Source organism: Parasteatoda tepidariorum, chromosome 3 (assembly GCF_982258835.1).
Source record: "Parasteatoda tepidariorum strain Cologne lab strain chromosome 3, Ptep-v5.0, whole genome shotgun sequence".
Lineage (NCBI taxonomy): Eukaryota > Metazoa > Arthropoda > Arachnida > Araneae > Theridiidae > Parasteatoda > Parasteatoda tepidariorum.
In genome coordinates this window covers 39,207,975-39,230,374 of record NC_141757.1, presented here as the reverse complement: position 1 = coordinate 39,230,374, position 22,400 = coordinate 39,207,975, and the positions used below count along the sequence as shown (strand labels likewise).

At 26.3% G+C, this 22,400-nt stretch overlaps 1 protein-coding gene across 8 annotated transcripts in view; it reads right to left on the bottom strand.

Annotated features, from left to right (window-relative positions):
- LOC107443568 (putative polypeptide N-acetylgalactosaminyltransferase 9) overlaps positions 1-22,400 on the bottom strand; it is a 293,596-nt gene that overhangs the window by 245,917 nt on the left and 25,279 nt on the right. Inside the window, exon 1 of one of the 8 annotated variants that reach the window (XM_087159126.1) lies at positions 5,847-5,997. The exons of 5 other annotated variants lie outside the window; for them this stretch is intronic. The gene's annotated coding sequence lies outside the window, so the exon portion shown is untranslated. Of the gene's footprint in view, positions 1-5,726; positions 5,998-22,400 lie in introns of those variants that run through there. 2 more of the 8 variants (XM_087159125.1, XM_087159122.1) reach the window with 2 other exon arrangements.

Genomic DNA, 22,400 nt, shown 5'->3' with positions numbered 1-22,400 from the left:
CAAAGAAAAACTGATGCACTTTAATTTTTACAGTAATAATTAACGTAAAATAACTAAATCATTCCAATTAAATAAATATTACTGTAAAAACAGAGGTGGAATATTTTCGGTAAAAGTGGATTTTACGGCAAAATGGATTTTAAGGTATAAATGATTTTATGGAGGATGCACCCAAAGAGCCGATACTTTATACAGTAATTTTATCTGGAATTTTATCTGGAATTCCTCTAATAGTCCTTTTTAATTATTTTTAATTTTAATAACAATTATGTTTACTTGAAAAATGGCACTTAAAATGGAACTATAAGTATTTCACGAGAAAACAATTTTAAATTCTAAGTTGTATGCGATAAGTTATTTCGTACACGAAATAGGTTGCGAAATGGAGATTTTTAAAACAATTGAAAAGTTAAACATATTTATTTTGCAAAAAAATAATAAATATTTTGCAGTGAGTATTCTAAATAATGTTGACCCAGTCACATAAAAAATTCAAGAAAAGATGAAGATATTTAATAACATAACTTTGACGAAATTAATTCCGATAAATATTAAGAGTTAATTCAATTTTCAGAAAACAAAAACTTTTTACAGTTGTAAAACCTTAATGCTTAAAAGGCGAAGAATTTTTTTTTTGTTTTTCATAAAACAAAAAAGTAAATTTTTAAATCCTGGTATTAAATAATGGAAAATAGATATAACTAAAAATATAGTTTCTTAATAAATTAATGTTTTTTAATTGTAAAATTAATTTTTATTTCAGTCTACAAACTGTGATTTTTAACTCAGAAATTAATCCTACGGTTTAATAAAAAAAAAAATAATCTTCGCGTTGAATATACTTGTGATATTTGACAGATTTTAAATTACTCATCAAATAAAAAAAGCTAAGTAGAATTTAAAGAAAAGTTTTTAAAAAATGTATTCTAGCAAAATTTAGAAAATACTAATAATAATAACACATTTGTTTAAAATAAAAGTAAAAAGTACTATTTAATTTTTCATAATATTCAGCATACAGAGTATTTTTAACGATAAAATCATTTAATAATATATTTAAAAATAATAAAAATGTATATTTAAATATGCATACTGATTTTTTTCCTAAAAAAACATGGTAAAAAAACACTTACTGCAAAATAAATATAACCTTTTCCTACTTCACCTCTAAGCTTAAAAAAACCTATCACATTAAACAAATTTATTCCCAATAACCTACATAAAATCAGGTTAAATCGAAAGTAAAATTATTTAAAATATTTGAAGATTCCGGCAGATTACAGATTTCGATTACTACTTTTCAATAAAAAAATGTGATTATTCGCTAGAAAAAAACGCGGTCAATGATTTGAATTCAATTTTCTTTATACATTCGAAAAGTATAGTTCAAAAATCAAAATTCAAAGCCAGTGTGTCCTGTTGCCAGATTACTCGCATAGCAGCATACATAATTGAGCAGTTTGTGGTTACATAATTTTTCTCACCTTTTCCTGTCTGTTGGCAGCACGCGACCAACCGAGGGAGATTTCTTTATTTACTTTACACTCACTGAGCATTGTAGAGATTGTATTCAGCACGGACAGCGTGAAAACTCGATCATAGCTTTGATACATCCTCTTAGATGTTTATTTTCCCTCGGTGTGGCGCCTTGAGACACTTGAATGACAAGTGAATGTGTGTATTTTCTTTCTTTTTGTGTGTTCACGCCTCAAAAAGAAATGCTCATCGCTTCCCAAAATCTATTCGTGCGCTTCTTGTAACAAAGCTCAAGACATCTATGCTTTTGTTGTTGAACAAAACTTTCCATTTCTTGGATTTAGAAATAAACTTGCAGCAAAAATTTTTAAAATTTCGATTTTTCTAAACTATTCTTGTCCAAACTATTCATTATTTTTATTCTAATGCTTTTCAGTCATATGTGGAATGAGTTGATCATGTCTAATGAAAGATAAATTACTTTACATTTTTTGCTTCATTTCAGATTATTACTATTTGTGAAATGAATTTCTTACGTACAAAGCATAAAGTAAAAAAGTAACACTTTAATTATTTGCACGGAGAAAAAAAAATCTGGTAAAATGATAAAAAAATGGTGAAATGGTAAAAACATTTCTGGTTCGAAAAAAAAACATAATTCTGCCAGAAAACAGAGATATTCAGTATTTATACTATTTATTTTGTCATTTTACCGTTCACATGGTAACGGTTTACCAGAAAATCTGGTTTTCAAAATCCCAGTTCATATTACTACACATTTAGAAAAATACAAAACTGAGAAGTAAATTTAACATAATAAATGGTTCAAATGACATGCCCATGATGAAACTATAAAATTTTATCACATATCATAAAACAAAATTTTATTGTTAATTTTACCAAAATCATTACGAAAGCCCTTCACAAACTACTGAGCTTTTTAGTGTTTTTATAGGGACAGAAACAAGGTAGATTTTACCTTATTATCGTTGTGCTGACCATACTTTTTTTCTATGATCTAAAAGTTGAAATTTCCCATACTAAAACACAATCTTAATGAATAGACGAACTAACCTTTAATAAATTAAAGTATTTGAGCAGATAATGTTTTAATGAACAGAAAAACACAAAAACGCACTTTCTCTCAATAAACGTGCCGTTTCGTTCCTTTTCTTAAATATTTGGGTTCCAGATCCTCACTATATGTGACATTTACGCAAACTCAAATGTCAAAATTTAATGGGCTTAACAATGCATGATAAAACTTTTTATAGGGTTTTATTTAATTTTTCATTATCATAGAAGCCCGCTTTTATTACAATTAAACGTACTTTGTTTTAAAAACCACGTTTTTATTAACTATTTTGTTACATAATGTTTTCTTTTTACCATTATATCATTTTATTCTGGGGACAAATTATCCATCATATTAATACATTCTTGATATAAGTTAAATAGTAACCTCGATAATCATGCATTTCTAAATCAAGTTAGAAAACAGTGTGAGATCGGAATCAAATAGACTTTCTTTAATAGAAATTAGCATACTTGATATGCGACTAGAAAAACCACATCACTAAAATTTTGATAAAACACTTATATTAAATTTATCAATAATTGTTAAGCACAATTCAATAGGTTTAGTATATAAATATACAGCAAGACAGTAATCCATATATTACATACTAAATATTAAGTTTTATGCATTAAACTTTGTGTACATCTTAATGTCTCAAAAGTATACTACATTTTGAAAAAAAAATAGTTCATTTTATCTAAATCAATATTTTCTTTTCTGCGGCCACGAGAAGTTTTCTTTGGTGCTTTCATTGAAGAAAAATGACAAAACTTATTAGTTCTTTTGACACATTCTTAAATGAAAATCTGTAACACACGGAGATAAAATCTTTTAACGCTAAAACCTAGTTTGCGGTTTTTTCAGTGCATTAGCTCATTAACATAAATTTTGAAGAAGAGAACCATTTTTTTTTAAATATTCGTTAAGAAAATTTTAAAAAACTGTAATTAGCACTAGTAAAAGTTCAAAAATTAAAGAATTTGCAATACAATATTTTTGAATTATGTCTTTTAAGTGTTAGCGAATATAAAATAATTGAATAGAGAAACTTTTTTTAAAAAAAGTTTACACGGAGAAAACCATTCTGGTAAAATTACTGTACTGTATGGTAACATTTCTGATATTTCAGGTTAAAAAAAAAACATTTTTTTTTTAATTTTTAGTTGATAAAAACAAAGTATACGGAACCTAAACCATTCACTTGGTAGTTTTTCCGTTCATATGTTAACGGTTTGTCGGAAATTCCGGTTTTGAAAATTATAGTTCTTATTACCACACATATAGTAAAAAAATACAAAGCTGAAAAGTAGATTTTTCCAAATAAATGTTTTTGATAACCATGCTCTAAGGTATCATAATTAAGTTACCAAATTTTACCGCATTTACCAAATTTTATCACAAATCTGTTAATTTTACCAAAATCTTTATTAAGGCGCTCTGGTAAAATTTACAGACTTACAGACTTTTTGGTGTTCTAATAGATCCAGAAGCATGGTAAAATGTTACCTTATTCAGGTAGTTTTGGCACTTTTTGACACTTTCTGGTGCTTTTCCAGCGTATTTTTATTGCCCAAAAATATTTCTCTCTTAAGACAAATTAGTTAAGGTTTCAGAAACAAATATTATGTGTAGCAAATATATTTTTTATTGCAGTTTATATTGAAAGTACCTTATAAACGTTTTATTTACAGCATTTTTAAAAGGTTCGTCACTCCATATTACATCATAAACTTAAATACGAATGAATTCGTTTTGATTTCTGGAAGAACATATTTTTATTATAAGCACCCACATCTTACAACTAAAATATTCCGTAATATTACTATTAAATTTGAATAAATCTCTAAAATATTTCTTTAACTGTAATCTTTTATTAATATTAAATTCGATTCAAACGAAAAAAAAAGTTTCAGACTTATCCGTATGCTACAGAAAAAACACGTTGACAAAACTTTCTACAGAAAATATCGGTACACACCATTGTCGTGTCGTGAGGGAGGGGGTGCACTTTTTGTTGTTAGAAAACTGTTCGTCAATTTTACGTTTTATACATAAGTATATAAATATACAAATACTATATAAAAAATAAATATGCATACATAAATAAAACTTAAAATGAACGAAAAGTCTTCTAAAAACAATAAGTGTGCCCTCCTCACATGCTAAATGTATGCGCCAGATTTTTTCCCTAGGTAAGGTTACGGTAGAAAAATTTGGCCTTTTTCTGTTTACCCTCTGTTTTAAATAATGAAAATGATTTTTAAAGCTTGGAGTAATTTTTTAAATATTTCATTTTTTGCAGAAATTTTTCCACGATTTTTCAGGCATCGATAACCATCAAGTTTGAGAGAATCGGTGCAGAATTTTTATTTTTTTCTCTCAAGTTCAGACGTTCCGTAGCGAGATTCGAACCCTTGTCCCTATCTGGTACGAAACCAACTCCTTGACCACTATACAAGCTGGTGGGCGTCTGTTTCAATTTATTAATTTTTTCGTCGTTTAGATTCATATTGAAATTCGTTTAGATTCATATTGATTTAGATTCATATTGAAAACTAATAAAATTTGTGCTAACAGACACAATCTGTATCAATGGCTATAGGTTTTATTTTTTAACTGAAATGTCTTTTTTGGCAGATTATGATTTTTCTGTAGTTTTAGAGAACAGAACGTTTTTGTAGAAAAAATGCAGAATTATTGAAGTTTTTTTTTTACAGGCATTTTTTACAAGGTATATTTGAACTTCAAAAGCAGATTTGATTTGTATCCCATTTAAATATACTTGAAAATTGAAAAATTGCTTAAGAAACTTATAATTATAAATTCGAAATCTTACTTCGAATCTCATGAACATCTTCTATCACATTCAATTTCCTAACAACAAGATCTGTTGCTTGATCACGAAACTCCATATGGCTACATAGTTAGCTAAACTGGTTCATTATCTTATTGCGCGAAGAAACAGCAAAAGTTAGGAGAAAAAATTTTGTTAATTAATCCGAAAAACGTAAGGCAAACAAATGTTTTAAGTTATAAACAAACTACAGCAGCGAGTATATTTACACAAAACATGTATGATTAGATTGCTAAACTGAATAATATTCTTTACGATTCGGTACAATATATATTTTTAACACAAATATTCAAGCTTTAAAAACGATTAATAATTTACTTTTTGATTTCTGAAAAGCTGTGATGATCATTTGGTTTGATTTTTGACGACCCGTATGTTGGAACTTCGTAAGTATTACCGCTGTATCGCATATCCACTAAAATAAATTACTTGACTTACAGCGTTCAATTTCTTCTTTAGACTCATGTTAAAGTTTTGTTGGAAAAAGAAACGTGTACGTAAACCATCATATTCTAAAGAATGAAACAAATCGCCAAGTAATTCGCAGTTCACGCGAAGGAAACATCAATAAAAAAAACTGCTGACGACACAACTCTTAAGGCAAGTCGAGATAAGAGGCAAGTTTCATTATCAAATTCATATGCCTATAGAAGATAAAAGGATGAGATTTCAACTACTTTTTTTATTTATTTTTATTTAAGCAGGTGTTATCTATGAAACATTAAGAAGTAGCATATTTTTTAACAGTCACACAACTCACCTGGAAAGATTTTTCGCTTTTCTTTTTTTTCACATAAAAAAACACTCTGAATTTGTGTCTCAGTATTATGAATCTTGTCTCAGCGAGAAAACGGTGAAAATTACAACTAAAAAATAAAACTTGACTATAGATATGGTGAAGTTTTTAATAAACTTTTTTAATCGATTTTGAAATTTTAAATACAATTCTACAGAATTTTCATTGAGATTTTTATTGAATTACAGATTTCTTTTCAGTTTTCAATTATTTGAAATGAAAATACTAGAATGATTAACTATAATTGAATTTTAAAACTTATGTATAAATAGATAATATGTTTCAATTTTTAATCATTTAAAATGGTAATACTATGATAATGAATATTAAGAACATTGTCGAAGTTTTAATGCAGATGTTTTTAGCTTTTTATTTTTTATATTGCTGTTATCTGGTTAACTATAATTACGATAATTGTTACAGTTTAACAGATAATTTTCACTGCTAATTACAGTTAATTGTTAACAAATAATTTTCAGTTTTCAACTATTTAAAATGATAATATTAGGATAATGGAAATTAAGACGTTTATAAAAGTTTAAATAGAGATGCATTCTTTCCCAAACTATTTAAAGTGCTAATACCAGTACTGTTCATATGAAGTTCATACTTGAAGCGTCATTTGATTTTTTTAGTACTATTTATTTTAAAAACATTATACCAAGATCGTAATATTTGACTCAAGCTGATTTTTCCAGCTTAGTGAGGTGTAAAAATTAATTTATATTCCTTTTTATTAAAAATTATTTTTATACATTCGTAAGACATGCTTTATAAAGCTTTATAATTCCTCCAACAGGACAAATAAAGCACTGGAAAATAATTTCAGCATTCCTTTTTGATGCGAGAGTGAAATTTTCAAAGTAAATTATATTGTAACTGAAGGCATTGGGGCTCCCAATCAGCATGAGTATCAGCATAGTATCAGATCAATCAGGCCTCGGAATTTAAGACGTATTCATTATGGAATACCGACTATATCTTAGTGTACACTGAGAAAAAATATTATCAAAACTACCAGAATATAGTAAAATTTATCGTGTTTTTGGCTCTTTGGAAATATCAAAAAAGCTTGGCAATATTTAGTTTTGTTATGATTTCAGTAAAATTAATGATAAAATATGGGTTTTTTTATTTGATTTTGATAATAGTTTGTAAATATGGTAATTATATCATGATACCTTAAATCACGGCACAAAAACTATCCATTCGATTAAATATATTTGTATTCTTTTTCTCAATGTGTAGTAATAAAAACTATAAACTTGAAAATCAGAATTTCATCTAAACCGTTAGCATATAAATGGGAAAATGATGGAATGAAGGTTTAAATGCTGCATATTTTGATTTTAGTGCCAGAATTATGCTTTCTTTTTACCAGAAATGTCACAGCCATATAGTATGGTAATTATACAAGAATTGGGTTGTTTATGATATAATCTACGAACAGATTAGCTGAAGAGATTTTTTCTAAACTGTGCAGACGTTATTAAATAACCTGTTAAGTCTTACACATTTTTGTTTTAAAGAAAATTAAATGCAAATTTATAAAGTAAACAATAATTGAACGTAATTAAATACCCATTTCAAAAGTACTTAACGAAACATTTTCCTGAGACCACGTAAAAAACTCAAAAGAAAAAGAAACTCTGAAGAAAATATATTTAACGGATCGATTTCTTCAGTTAAGTCAAAACGAAGTATTTAAAACAAAAGAATTCATCAGAGATAACAGAAAACAATATGAAAAAAATACAAGAATGATAACTCCCAAAGCATATCTCTTAATTAAAAACAATCTCTTTTTTAAGGCGACTTGTACACCATTCTTATTTCATTCTAATTTAATGAAATTAAATTGCTATTTTTTAAAGAAAAACAAAAAGTAATCAATATTTTTGAACGTAAGTTTTAATGCAGATTGACTCATCATATACTAAATAAACTTTTTACTCTTACACATTTTTGTCTTAAAGAAGAAGAAAAATTAAAATTTAAAGACAAACAATAGTTGAACGTAGTTAATAACCATTTCAAAAGTATTAACGAAACATTTTTCTGAGACAATTGATCAAACGAAAAAAAACTACTAAAATATACTTAACTTAACGATATTTTCAGTTTCTTTTAAAATAAATACTGAAATCAAAAGTATTCAACAGAAATAACAAAAAACAATGTAACAAAATCCTGATATGATAATTCCCAAATCATATCTGCTCTTAGATAAAAAGTTGCTTTCACTTAAGCGACCTGTATAATATTCTTATTTTATTAATTTTTAAAAATAAATGTTTACGTAAGCCGCATCAGTTTTCTTAAAAGTCCGTTTTGATACAGATTCACTTTTCCAAAAACTGCCTGATCGCCTTTCAATTATGTGATAGTGGTACAAAGAAGTGCGTGTTAAAAATATATTCACCTGTTTCGATAGTAGATATTGTTTTCTTTTTCTTTGCTGTAATATGTGCTTAGAAAAATGTTTCGGTAAAAAAATTCCCAGGAGTAATCTGTTTAATGTGTATCAAAGCTTCTATCAACAATGAAATATATTTCGTGCATATCGTAAGGATGGTTATTTAATTCTCACATTCGCAGTTTGCAAATTAAGCACACAAAAAATATATAATGTATAAAGAAGGGAAAATATGAAACAAGCAATTGAAAAAATAATTCGCCTTGCAAAAAATTAGTTTTGCTATCGAAAGACTCAAGGGGATTAATAGACCAAGTTATCATTATGATTATCACAGGTTTTATGTGAAACATCTCATTTAAAATTAATAACCTTTATTATAGAATCAAATATTTATCCAACAAATTGTATAAAGTTACACTTTAAATTTACACATTTTTATATGTGTTGTATTATTAAACTATTCAGCGTCTTCCTGGCATTACACTTTTAAATTTAGCACTTTATTAGCATCCTTCCAAAGTTATACCAAGGCTTTTATAGCGCTTAATGATCTAGAATTTTCCAGGCATCATACCAATCCGTTGTAAAGAATTAAAAAAATTTACGCTCTTAAATTTAAAACTTAACTATTAGCCTCCTCCTTGCACTACACCAATCTATTACAAAAAAGGGAAGAAAATTTCCATCAACTATTATTCGCCTTGCTTAACAAATCAAGTTTCCTGAATTCAGGAATAAAGAAAATATGATTTTATGTCTCAAACAAATGCGATAAACGCTTAATTATTTTAAAGGGCTAATTCAATTTCTGAGAAAAAAACACGAACGCAGAGCAGTTTTATATCATAAAACTGAATAAATGATCGTAGTAGCTAATGATTGTATAAACCTCACACATTAAAGAGGATGTTCTCTTGCCAGACACAAAATAAATAAAATAAATACACGAATGTATTCAATCAACACCGCCTAGAATCAAAGCTTTAACAAACATTAAATTGATGATATAGCATAAAAATGTTTATAAAATATGTTTCAGAATTTTTTTCTCATTTTTCCTATGTGTCTTTTAGTTGCTCAGTTTATTATCCCCTCGAAAAGGATATGTTCCCGAGAAAATTACTTGATAGTGGTAAATTTTGCCCATTATGAGTTGGCCGTCAGCAATAGCATCCTGCCTAGTGATGCAAAATACATAATGAGATGAATTATAAAAAAACGAGTTTTGCTTACTTCAATAATGTAAAGCCACCGAAAAGGGCAATAGATATCAAATAATAAAAAATAAAATAATAATATTATTAAAAAAAGTAATGTTAAATAAAAAGAAATAACAATTTTAGCTATAATTATTGAAAATCTTAGTGGAAGAACCAGGTTAGTGACATTTTCAGAAAGAAAAAAAAGTTGTATCCGAACTATTTTATTACCAATTTATTAGATGGCGGGACTAATAATTCTTTGCTTTATTTTATTTACCACTGCCTAATTTGAAAAAAAATCATGTATGCTAATGACTAAAAACTGATGTGAATTAGTTATGTTACGATTAAAATAAAAGCTGTAAGTTATGCTAAGACAGCTATGTTATATTAAACATACTAATATAGATGCAACCTCTTTTTCGTTAGTTTTTCCGATTCATTAATTCTCCTAAAAATTTCGGTTATGAGCATGATTCCGTAGTATTGATTTAGCATTCAGTATTGATTGATTGATTCCTTACTTATTCTTTATTCACCCCGTACGAAGAACGGGTATTCAGCTAGTCTTATTATCTTCCATTATATTATATTACATTATATTATATTATATTATATTATATTATATTATATTATATTATATTATATTATATTATATTATATTATATTATATTATATTATATTATATTATATTATATTATATTATATTATATTATATTATATTATATTATATTATGTTATGTTATGTTATGTTATGTTATGTTATGTTATGTTATGTTATGTTATGTTATGCTATATTATATTATATTATATTATATTATATTATATTATATTATATTATATTATATTATATTATATTATATCCTCCCAGACGTCTGGCAACATATATATTGAGCACTATAACGTTGAATAAAACTATAAAAAAAGCTAACAATAAGAATAAAATGGCATTCGTATTTTTTTCATCAAGAATTATTATTCTAAAGAAAGGTGCAAAAAATGAGAATCATTTGTTTTAAAGAGGCTCTTCTATAAATTGAAAATTTTATTTAATGTGATGTTAGTTTTTTATAAACATTTTGTGAAATATTAATAAAATGTCTCAAAACATGAATTTAAACTGACACTAAGCAAAAACATCACAAACGCACACATACATTCTATAGTCTTAATGTTTTCACTAATATAATATCTAAAATTTAAAAGTATCAAACAAAACTATACAAATACGTCTGCAATAACTCGTTTTTAATGATTTAGACCATGCCAAATTTTATAATAATAAAAAATAAAAATCTGATTTGTTAATATAATGTGCTTTAACTACAATGCGAAATTTCCTAAATATAATATTTCTATTATTTCGACATTGAGTATTTATTATAATGTACCATTTATATATCATTTTTTCATAAAAATGCTTGAATTCAATTCTGTCACTTCCAGACTATATTGTTATAAAGACTTATTTTCATTTCTAAACTATATAAATCGTTCAAATGTAAAAATAATACATTATTTTAGAAAAGGTTCAAAATTTGTAATAAAATACAAGTAAATTTTTAAAATGCGAATTAAAAATGTGTCTCACAAGAGTCATTATGTTTGTTTATTCATTTTAAATTCCGGTTTAAATGCTTTGTAAATCCTAGTTGCATTGTTTTACTGTCTAATTTATCTTTCAGGAATTTTAATAGGATTTTTTTAGAAATGCTGTAAATCTAATAGGGTGTTTTTTTGGTGTATGGAAAAATGAATATAAAAATTTTATGAGTTTTAATGAAAGCAAATTTCACAAATAATTTAAAATTTTACACTTTTCATTTATGAAATATTAAATAAAGATAGATTACAGTGAATTATTATTTAGTGAAATCCAATAAATATATAGTTTTTGTGTTCTTGCATATGGATTTGGTTATTTTCAATGTTGTTTTGTCAAGGCTTAAGTCATTGCAATTAATAAAAATTAACAAAAGCTGAAAATGCACAGTGTTCGAATGAAAATAAATTAATAAATTTACCAATTACTACCTCTAATTAAATAGAAATTAAATTAAAAGTTATAAAGAAAAAAATATTTTGAGAATAAGACAGAAGGAGAATCAATTCGAAATTGCAATTTTAACAGGAATAATGATATAAATAAGGAGAATGAATTTTATATTAACTATTCTGTAAGTACCAGAAAATTTAAAATAACAAATGAACAGTAAAAAAACCTTATCTTAATTAGAAATATTAGAAGCTTAATAATTATTTTCTTTTTAACATTCTAAATTGAATTATATTTGTTAAATTATTTCGAAAAACTATTATATTAAAAAATAACATATATAATTTAGGTGAAACACGAATTAAAATTATTAGAATTCTTTTAACGACTGCGATTCTTTCAATAAATGCTGTTAAATAAATTGATTTGTTTCAACCATTTTCTTTTTATCATTTTATCGATTCGCAAAATAAATCAGGGACCAAAAATAATTAAAATGCTTTTCTGACGTTATAGTTGGCGTCACAGTCCTGAAATGCTAGTTCATTGGCAGGCCCAAACTCCTCCTCTAAAAAAAGCCATATTTAATTTTGTTCCAAGTCAGAATATCAGCATGGAGGAATATATTCTGATATAATTACTGTACTGTATATTAATACTATTTCCAGTAAAAAAATTTGGTATTAAAAATAAAGTATACGTATTTAAAATATTCAATTGATAAATTTTTCCTCGCATATTTGAACAGTTTACCGGAAGTTCTGGTTTTAAAAAATATTGCTCTTATTACTGCACATTTCGTGAAAAAATACAAAACTGATAATACAAGTAAATTCAATTGAATAAATGTTTCTGCCATGCTGTAAGATATCATGATTAAATTGGAGAATTATACCAAATTTTCCAAATTTCATCACATATTTCAAAACCATATTAAAACCATACATAACCATACAAAACCATATTTCAAAACCATTGCTAACTTTACCAAAATCATTGCCAAAGAAATTCGATAAAAACTACCGAGTTTCTTGGTATTCTCATAAAGCCAGAAACACTGTAAATTTTACCAGTTTCTGATAGCTTAGAGCATACTTTTTTTTACTTGATGTACAAAACAGAAATTGCTATATTTAAGACTATACTAATTTTCAGACTGATAATCTATAACTATTGAAGGCTTCGAACTAAAAGATGTGCTTTAAACCGTAAAACCTGTTGATCGTCTGCTTAAATTTATCAGCAAAACTTGAGCTGAAAGCTAATTTTTTCCTTTTTCTTTTTAGCGGTATTCAGTTTACAATTAAGATGTTCTTTGTTACATTTAAAATCATTTAATTAGGTTCTACCCGCGAGAGCTACATGCCTTGGATGCAATCCTGGTGTCCCTAAATATTCAAGTATATACGTAGCAAGTTACTCATTGGCAACGCTCTTTGAAGGCTCTTTCGTTGTATGAAATAAATCTTTTTATCAAATAATATGCTATTTTTATAACTATTATGGTTTCGTAACAGTTATTCTTCAATGTTTGGTTAAGTTTTGCCTACTTATTTCAAACTGCACAAAATGCCACTTTAAAGAAAGGCAACAGTTATGAGAAAATAAAAAGAGCTTGAGAACTAATTTTCTAACATTTCAAAAATTGCACTAATGCTGTATTACTTAAGCTCATTAAAAAATGCAAAAGTTAAGAATTACTTATTAGTTTTAAAGATTTTCATTTTTTTTAGAAAAATCTTGCCAATTGGTCAATTTTTTTAAAAGGTTTAATAACTTCTCTAAATCTTTGAGCTAATTGTCTGTCAACAATTTAAATTTAAAGATTTCATTCAAGTTAAGGCCTCTAAGCGTAATTTTTTATTTATTTTTTACTATTTTTTTATTTTTATTTATTTATTTAATTATTTATTTATAAATTTATTCATTGAAAACAAGTCGAAAAATATTCTTAAATTGTCGTCTATTGGTGTAAATTTGAAATTACACCAATTATTTTATGAAACATTTTTAAATGATGAATACTTTTTCATTATTTCAAAATATATGAGTGATATTAATGTGAATTATCTTATTTTATCTTATAATGAATAGAGCTGATAATATCACGTTAAACTATCTTATAAAAAATTCATTTTCAAGACTAATTTACGTGAAATATTCATGAATATATTTATTAAATCATAAATACATCGTCCTGTTATTACATAAGATTCCAATTATTCCAAACAAAATGAAAATAAATAAAGAATTAAATTATTTTCTGCAAATTTCAATTTGCTTTTTGTACAAGAACATTACGCATAAAGTAATTACCACCTACTTATTTTCTGTTAACATTTAAAATTTTCATTAAGCTTTAAAGGAAATTTCCTCCCGTTCCTATAATAGAATTTTTTCTACCAAAACTCTTTCACTGACGTATTTAAATACCTGTTTAAATCTTCACCTTCAGAACACAAGAACAGTCAAGCAAATCGAATCAAGAATTCCATTAAAGCTAGAAAATTAAGAAAAATGAAAATGGCAACACTACCTTATGCGCCTTTTATTATTATTTAGGCTTAGACGAGACGTTATCGGTTGTGCTTAAGCGTTACGTCGAATCTGTAAACTGAACTCTTTCGCTGGGTGGATAGAACTATGGAAGTCATTAATGTAAACTTTTCCTTAAAATAGTCTGCTTTCAGACTAATGCGTATCGGCTTTTGTTAGCACGAGTTAACGCTCTTTTAAGAGAGACACATTAATTTACTTTCTGTTCTTTGTTGTTGAAGGATGGCAACGAAAGCTTTCTCAAAACTCAGTTAGTTTGACAACAAAGCGTAGAGTTGCTTCGGTTTAAAATCAAAGAGTCAAGAGTTTTATTCCGAAATATTTACTTTAGATAAATGTATTGTACCGTTTCTAAATAATAGTTTTATCGTCTTTATATAGAATTCAGTTCAAATGTAGCTCTTAAAATCTGATAAGTATTCGTTCGAAAATTAACGGTTTTAAATTTAAGTAATAGCATTAGGATGGTATGTTTAAAAATTTCAAAAGTTAAAAATTAAAGTATATAAAGCAGGCATTTGTTTATTATTATTGAAGTTTATAAATTTTCTTGCGATTAACTTTCTGTATTAATTTGTCTTCAAAATTCGAGTTGAAAGTAATATGGCCTCTGGTGATAAAATATTTCAAACAATAGTTTAGGAGGGAGAAATTATTCTGACACTACGTATCGATGAAAGTTTTTATTGCTTTGTCAGACGATAATCATGTACATATTTTTCATTAATATATACTACGATTAATTCCTTTGGTATTTAAATTTCAATTAAAAAGCTTTCTTTTCCTTCACACAAAAGGTTTTTATTGCATTAAAAAACTTTAATGAATAATAATAACAGCATATTTTCATAACATATCAGTATTGAAGTTTATTAAACAAAAAGCATATTACATATTTTAGTAAACATAAAATCGGAAACATTCCTGTCTAAAAGGGAAATTACATATGTAATATTCCAGGCACTAAAATTAAGTAAATCTACTAACGTTTTGAAAAGGTATTATTGCTTGCAAGTGTGAAAATTTTTATTTTGAAAAACGTGATTTTTTTTTTATTTCACGGAAACTTGTTAGCCATTTTAAACCAATGTTAACTTTCGTAGTATTTTAATTTTTTTTAAAAATATTAATTGGATGCTTGGGGGATCGTTAGATTTTCATATTAAAATGAATTTTGAACCACAGATTTAAATTTGCAAGTAATTAATATAAAAAAATAACTATGTAGCAATATTTAGTAAAAAATGCGATAAATATTTATTTGTTTTCTTAATTATTTGTTATAGGAAACATCTTATTTCTTTAATCCTACTTAAATTATGGCTGTGGTTGATTTTTATTAAACTTATGTTACTAATTTTTAATTTAAAAATACATTATTATTGAAATAAAATATGTTTTCAAGTATAGGGCACGTAGTAACGTGTTAATTCCTTTGTGTGTATACAACAGCATTCTTTTAAAAATAATTATTTAAGAAATTCATTTTATTAATTATTAAATATATATTTGTATTATATCTAAAATCACTAGCTATGTGCTTATAGCAGCCTGTTTGAATTCGCTTTGTTCCTTTTCAGCCTGCTCATTTTTTGTTCATTCATTGTGTTCATGATCATTCAATTTTCAGCCTTTTTAACTAAGTAATGTCATTTTTGTACGATGGTTAATAATCTTTGAAATAGTTCTTGTTCCTTAATAATGATAATTATTCATGAATTCTATTAAACTAGCATTAAGATAACGAGATAAAAAAAACTGGTAAAATTACCTTTATGTATGAAAATGACATTTTTGGTTTTAAAAAAAACCGTAATTCCGGTTTAAAAAACTGAAATATGCGATATTTAAACCATTCATTTAAAAAAATTTCCAGTCTTATGATAACGGTTTACTGAAAAGCCTGTTTTTTAAAATTACAGTCACCACACATTTAGTAAAAAATACTAAACTAAAAAGTAATTTTAGCCAAACGAATGGTTTTTATGCCATGCTCTATAATTTCGTGATAAAATTTCTAAATTTTACCATATTTATCAAATTTTAACGCATATTATAAAGATATATTTTATTGTTAATTTTACCAAAATAACTACTAAAGAGCTTCGGTAAAAATTACCGAACTTTTAGTACTCCCTTTTCGCTGTGTTCACTTTTAAAGATAGAAAAGTACCGTAAACCGGGGCGAGTCTACCCATTTTTTCAGTTTGTCAACTTTCAAGTGGTCAAACTTTTGTAAATATTAAAGAAAAAAGGCTTTCAATAGGTGTTTCGGAATCGCTATTTATCCCTCTTTAAAGCTGTGATATCGATTTTAGAAAATATTAACAGTTACGCTGTTACTGTATATTTTTATAGAACTGCTGACAAATCTCTCGAATGGGGCGAGTCTACCCATTCTACTGAAATGAATGTTAACATTGTAAATAATCAAATGTTACTATTAAATTGTTATTTTAGTTACTATATAGGATATTTATGAAGTAAAATTCATAACTTTATTATATATTCCATTTTTTTATTCATAAAATAACACAAATTGAGTATTTGATCGATTATCACATTTTGAGCGCAGTTTTGTTTTTATGATCATTAACATTATAAAATAACATTTTTTCTGACTATTGTTGATAAAAATAAATTTAAATTAATATAAATTTACAATTAAATAATTAATAAATAATAATGATTAAATATTATTAACGAAATCGAAATTCAAACATTGGGAATCATGAAAAACCCTTTTCCCATTCTTTTGGGAGGTAATAATAATTTATAAATAATAATTTATTTAACTTGCATTAAATAAAAAAAGTTAATTGTGTTATATAAAAATTAAAAAAATAGGTAAAATAAACATATTTTATCTTTACATTTATATTTAACCTATAAATTTTCTTATTAATGATAAATTTATCAATGTAGAATTAAAATTATATACTTAAATGCATTTAAAATGACTTAATTTTAATATAAACAAAGTTCTAAATTATATTATTATGCTTTATTAAAACTCAATACGAGTGGGTAGACTCGCCCCGCGAATTCTGGCTTTTTGTTTACAACAGCAAAACTTACATTCTTTTTGTTTTTTTTCATATAAAATTAATGTAATCTTAGTCTTAGATAAGTTTATCACTTAACCAAAGTGAAAATAGTAATAATAATAATATACTTACGGAGCACCAACTATAAGTTTGCTGATTTTCAATACAAATCTCTCAAAAGACGTTTGAACAGGTCGGTTAAAAAGACACCAAATAAATAAAAATGGATCAAACTACTACAGCGCCACCTTCCTTAGAGTCTGAACTAAGTCCTCCGTCGGTAAAAAAAATTTTATTTGCAATTTAAAATAGTGAAAATTAAATAAAACCAAAATGGGTAGACTCGCCCCTGGATGGGTAGACTCGCCCCAGTTTACGGTAGTACATTCTATCATATTCTTCTATTTATGATCATACTTTTTTTCTCGCAAAATTAAGCTATTTTTTATTTAACATTATTATCATCCTTATATTTAGTATCATTATTATTTATCACCGAATCCTTATCTCTCATTATTATCATAGTTATTTATGCATATCATAACTGTTTATTATTTACATTATTCATCTTCATCATAGTTACTTACTGTTATCATAATAATTTTTATTATTATGTAAATAATAAAAAAATTTCCATTTCGTTTTCATTCTCGGATTTATGCAAAAAGCACTGTATTATTTTCATTTATATGAGTTTTTGCAAAATTTTACAAAGATGGATTTTGAAAATTTGAAAAACGCAGAAATAGCTCAATGTACTATAAACTAAGAGCAAAACAAATTTTTATTACATACAATATGAGCTTAATCGTACAATGTCAAATAGCATTCAATATTGATTTCGTATTTTAAAAAATCTTATACTTGGTTATTGACTTCTTCGTTTAATATAAAACATATTCCTTAGTTGTCTCTCTTAACAATTAGATTATTTTCTTTATTTTGTGGGAGGAAGTTTTGTTTTTTATTTTTTAGAATGATTAGTTTCAAGCAAAAAAGAATTTTTTTGTTACATTTCATCATTGAATTCCAATTTTCTTACATTTCATGGTTGTAAGAGCATTAGAATTAGCATATTTATGAAAACTTTCATCATAATGGATTTAAAATGAATTAGATTTGTCTAACATAACCAGGTAATGATGGATCTTGTATTTGGAATTTTGCCAAAACAATTTTTTATACAAACCTCTTCTATTTGTAACAATCAATTTCAAATTCTGATTTAAACTATTCTAAGTATAACTCTTTTACCGTTAACGGATAGTTTTTTGTCCATTTTATTCGCGGAAGACAAGGTAAAACGAACATTTACTCTCCACTTTGAATTCAAGAAGCTTGTCTTCAAAACAAAAGAATATATCATGTTAATCTTATATAAAATTTAAGAAGAGCAAGCGCCATTTTGTATGTTATTACAAATAACTACTAAATTATTCAACATATTTTTATACAGTTTTTCAAACATAATTGTGTACTTTTTTGCATGCATGTCTCAGTTTTCATTACATTTTATATTCTAAGAGAATACTGCAAATATTTTTTCAATTCCCAGAAAAATTAAATCCCTTTACAATTCATTTATGCGTTACTTATTCATGTTGTTCTCTGGTTTTGAATAAAAAATATTCTAAACATAAGACTATAGTCAAATAAAACTAAGGGCTTCATAAATTTATAACCAAATTTATGATTTTCAAGTTAGAGAAATTAGAGCAAAACGGACAAGAAACCACTTAAGCATTTACTATTTAATAGTTCCATCACCATGCTTTACTCATTTAAAAAATGCTGCTATTGTTATTTGTAACTTATATAAGGTCAAAAGACAATTAATTATGGATTACATATTTAGCAACAGGGATTGAAACCGATCTGTATGAAGCTTGTTCCATAATGTTCGCTCTTAGTGAAATTCGGGCTCTGAAATAAATATTTAGGGGCATATTGAGGATCTGAAATTAATATTTAAACGGGAAAAAAACAACACGATTAAAATCTAATGAACTACTACTGAGTCAGATGGAATTGAAAACATCAAAACCTGCTTGATTGTCAGTGGAAACAGAAAAGATATTGAAAGATAAGTAAGAGCCGCTTCAAGTTTCCTCTAGCCATCACATTAATTTAAATATTTAAGCCTCGCCTTCCTGAATAGTAACTTGAAGCTTTTGCATTAACATTTTTCCCCTCCCTTGTTTAACTATTATTTTGTTTTTCCTGATGGATATACATTTTTTACTTCGTTTTTAAGGAGAATTCTTCAAATAATAAAAATGGTTAATCTTTGCAAATCCTTTATATTTAAATAACTTATAAAACCAATTTATTTTTACTTTTTTGCATGTACTTCCCAGTTTTCATTTAAATTTCATGTTCGAAAAGAACGCTAACATGCATATTTTCATAACTTTTCTATTAGAGTAGTTTGTAGAAACATTCTCCCAGACTTTTAAATGCTGACTCAGTCACCGTTCCTTCATAAAGGCATGCATGGATTTTGATCACTTATTTATTTAATAAACTGCACAAAGCTCCGGGTCAAATTATAGTAAAAATTACTGTCATTCAGGGTGTCACTCTTTTTACCGTGAAAACAATTTTTACCTGAACATGTAACAACAAAAAGTGACGTACCCTACCTGATAATACTTCTAAAAAATCTGAAAATCTAAATCTAAAAATTTAAATAATACCTGTAAACGAGTATCTACGGACTGATAATACTATCTAAAACGTCCATGGATACACAATCATTAAAGACCAGAAATAATTACCGTTATATAACTGAATCACTCTAACTGCATAAATATTACTGCAAAATTACGGTATAATATTTTAAGGTAAAAAAGATTTTACGGCCGAATCACTCAAAGTGCCGGTACTTAATTCCGTTATTTAATCTAAAATTTTGTAAAGAAATGAAAAATAAAAAAAATTTTAAAAAGAACAGTGCATTTTAAAAAATCAATCTATATTCAATAGCCAATATTTCATGGCTTATTACTAAATGAAGAGCGACGTAAAAGACATATTTATGATTCAGATCCTCCTTAAACTAATGATGACTAGAAACAACTCCTGTTAACATCAGAATTGTAATACGTTAAACCTATTCCACTTCAAGAAACAGGGATTTATTAATGTTCAGTCCATACATAACTAACCAGGGGCACAATAGGCATCTTCAAACCAGCTGTATTACATTTACAACTTCTGCGAAGATTGGAAACAGTATGTCAAACGCACACAAGCCTAGGGGTGCCAAGTTAACGACCAAATTAAAGGTCTTCTACCAGTGGATAACAAAGCTTCGCTGCATTTAATGCCATCTCTTTCGATCAGCAGTTTCGAAACAAAGCGCTCCTGGCGCAAACTTACGTCGGATTCACGGTTGCGTTGTTGGTTCATTAGATCTAATACACAATAATTAGTAAAAGAGATATCTCAAAGGAGGTCTCTGGCAGATCTTCTGGAATACTTGGGGAGCATTCTAGAACAAAAGGAAACAGGCAAAATGGCAGTGCAATTTGTAGGTTTAACACGCTAATGGCTTGATTGCTGGAGAATATTAAGAAGTGTGCCGTGCATAAAATAGATGCTATTTCTCGTTTCCGAGGCGTGTTATTTAATTTTCGGTAAATGGAAAGATTATAATCCGGAAGATATGATATGAACTGAGACATATTTATAAGAATTTTTACCTTTCATCTTAAAGATGTTTTGAACTAAATATAAATATAATTATTATTGATATTGAGCTTTTTTTTGGAACTATTTTATTATTTTTTTGTAATTGTTTTGTTAATTTTTATATTCGGAAGTATTGAAAAAAAGTACTATAACATTTAAAATTCTTATTTAATTAGCATTACAAAATGATTTAACTGCTTATCTTTTTTAAATTATTTTAATGATTTTTTTTAGATTTTTTTTAATGACATCAAACTGTTTTTTTTTCTACAATTGTATCAAATGTTTGGTACTTTGATCAGATACTGTGATATTCTTTTCTTTATTGCAACAACGATACGTTTGCAATTAATTTGCACAAATATGATGGATTTTACATTTATCCAAGAATAACTAAAAGTTAATGTCTAAAAAAATAAGGAAAAGTTTATAGACACTGTTTAAAAATTAACAAGTTTTATAGACAATTTTAATTGTCCCAATGTAAAATTGTTTACAAGCAGAGATATCGTTTATAATCTTTATGGATGTTAATGATAAAACCCAAACGAAGCTTAAACCTTTTTTTATCAAAATTGTTTTAAAATATCAGAAAAGAAATTTTGTCGTAACTCTGAAATTTAATGAAAAAAATTTTTGTTGACTGGAAAGTTTGTTTTATTGATTCAAAACACAAAATTTTGAATGTCTACATAACGAGCATATCAAAAATGTAACCCATGAAGGGACAACTTTTTATCCATATCCTCAATTCAATTTTCAATTCAATTCGAGTTTTAATTTCAATCTCAAATTTTCAATTCGAAGAAGTCTAAGAAGTGTATCTCTATTTTATTTAAACGATATCCAAGTAAAGAAAATAATTGTAATATACTAAAAGCTTCTTTGTAAAAATAAACAAGAATTTTCCATTAGCAATAAAATTATATTTGCGAAATTAGCAATCCTAATTGTTTTTAAAATAAAATGATTGCGGGTAATTTAAGAGAATATTACAAAAGAATGAAGCAATTAAATGACTTGATTAGCAGCAGCCTTCTGGAGAACGATATCAGGATTTTAATATCTTCTATTTAATTCTATTAAAGCAAATTAAAACGATCCAAATGAAAGAATTTATTAAAATAAATGTGCTTATCTAGATAAGCAGTGAGTGACAAAGTAATCATCAAAAGAGCGTTAAAAACTAAACATGTTTAAGAGAAAAGCTTGAAAATGATGAATAAATTAAGATACTTTTAATGTTCCAAAAAATGTTCGAAGGAAAGAAAATAAGCATCTAA